This window comes from Electrophorus electricus, chromosome 16 (assembly GCF_013358815.1).
Source record: "Electrophorus electricus isolate fEleEle1 chromosome 16, fEleEle1.pri, whole genome shotgun sequence".
Lineage (NCBI taxonomy): Eukaryota > Metazoa > Chordata > Actinopteri > Gymnotiformes > Gymnotidae > Electrophorus > Electrophorus electricus.
Genome location: NC_049550.1, coordinates 16,758,686 through 16,760,533, shown reverse-complemented (window position 1 = coordinate 16,760,533; position 1,848 = coordinate 16,758,686). Strand labels below are relative to the sequence as shown.

Genomic DNA, 1,848 nt, shown 5'->3' with positions numbered 1-1,848 from the left:
GTAAGGAGATCCGAATACCTACAAATATTTACTCTTCTCCTCCTCACACTTACCCTGAGTGTTGTCTTCTCCCCACACTTACTCTGAGTGTCTTCTGCTTACAATTACTCTGTGGCTTGCACCTCCCCAGATCAGCTGTGCATAGACTGTTATGATAGCTATGCAGTTTTTAAGGGAAGAGTTTTTCTGAGTTGTCAACTGTTTGCAACCTTTAAATGGATGATTAAATGAGCCGTTGTTCAGTCTTATGTGTTGCTCTGTTGATGACTGTGGACAGACTGGGTTTTTTGGTTACACTTAGAAGGTCATTTTGGAGTAAATCACAGAGTCCTCAGCTTCATTGGAGTTTAGTGCGTGGGTTGTGCTTTGCTAAGACACATTTACAGTGCAGTATGTGATGGAGTCAGACGGTTCATCTACACTGGAGTAGATTACAGTGTGTGAAGACCCCACTGTGCTGTAGACAGTGGTGAGTGTGGACGTTACTGCAGTTCTCAGCTCCTGATCTTCAATCTCCTGATAGATGCACTCATTCTGCAGAAGAACAATTTGTGTAAAGATTCTATCTATGTTCATCAATACAGTCAAGCTAAAGTATGTTGAAACCTTCTACATTACTGTGGAATTGTTATAGCACAAATATTGTAGCTATAGAGAAGTTTGCATAGTACCACTTTATTCAGTGTTCTGCAGCCATTTTAAATGCATATCTAGTCTCCTTAATAGATTGAGTGTCCTTCAGAAACATTAACAAAATTCTGGGAGAGAGTAGGTATACAACAGTATTAGCATCACATTTGACTTTGTCCTCAGTACTGTCCCTGTCCACTGGATGGCATGTGGTTTAGATCAAGGCCTGATACCTGTCTAGTGGTGATTGGCATTGAACCTACAAGGATCAGCTCTGTCATGCCTGCAAAACAACAAGAGAAGTTATATTATTATCAGATAGCAATGTACAGAGTGTATTTTTTTTTTTTGTGTGTGTGTGTGTGTGTGTGTGTGTGTGTGTGTGTGTGAGTGTGCGTGTGCGTGTGAGTGTGAGTGTGAGTGTGAGTGCGTGTGCGTGTGCGTGAGCGTGAGTGTGTGTGTGTGTGTGTGTGTGTGTGTGTGTGTGTGTGTGTGTGTGTGAGCCCATGTATTTAACTAAAATGGCAACATGCATCCTTAGGCTGGAGGTCTTAGTTTATAAAAGTTTTATGTGTGTAAAAACACATGCGAAATTGATAAAACGCAGAAATACCTGTTTAAGTTGATCTTCCTAATCCACTGAGCTTTAAAAATGAGAAACATTTAGTACACACAAACATCTTCTTTACACATGTATTTAAATACATGTTGTCATTTGTGCAGCTTGTTTTTTTATAAATCATCTGCAAGACCTCTGTCTACATGTACAAATTAGGACTTATTACAAATTATTATTTTAGTGGTAAAGGTTGACTTCTTGTAATGCCTGACAGCTGATGTTGATCATTATTAAAGACCTCCATTCACTGAATGATGCTGCTAGTAGTTTGGCTTAGAAGAAGGACTTACTGATCAAACTGTTTTTCAGTTGTTTCTAATTACACCAGGGGTTATTGAAGCATTCTGAGGTCAAATTGTTATCATCAGTACTGAAAAATTGCCCAAGGACCAATCTGGATTTAAATCTTGATCCTCAACCCAGCTGTTTTCAAAGAGAATATACAGTGCATTCAGAAAGTATTCACAGCACTTGCCTTTTGCCAGATTTTGGATTAAATTCATTTTTTCCCTCATAATTCTACACACAATACCCCATAATGACAAAGTGAAAAAAGTTAGTTTGGAATTTTTGCAAATTTATTTTTTTTTAAAAATCAC

At 38.4% G+C, this 1,848-nt stretch overlaps 1 long non-coding RNA gene across 1 annotated transcript; it reads right to left on the bottom strand.

Annotated features, from left to right (window-relative positions):
* Positions 1–466: 466 nt before the first annotated feature.
* LOC118242766 lies at positions 467–1,273 on the bottom strand. The gene is made up of 3 exons (XR_004777028.1): positions 1,244–1,273; positions 864–913; positions 467–534 (listed from the first exon to the last, which is right to left on the bottom strand). It is a non-coding gene; the product is annotated as an uncharacterized LOC118242766 (long non-coding RNA).
* Between the last annotated feature and the right edge of the window lie 575 nt (positions 1,274–1,848).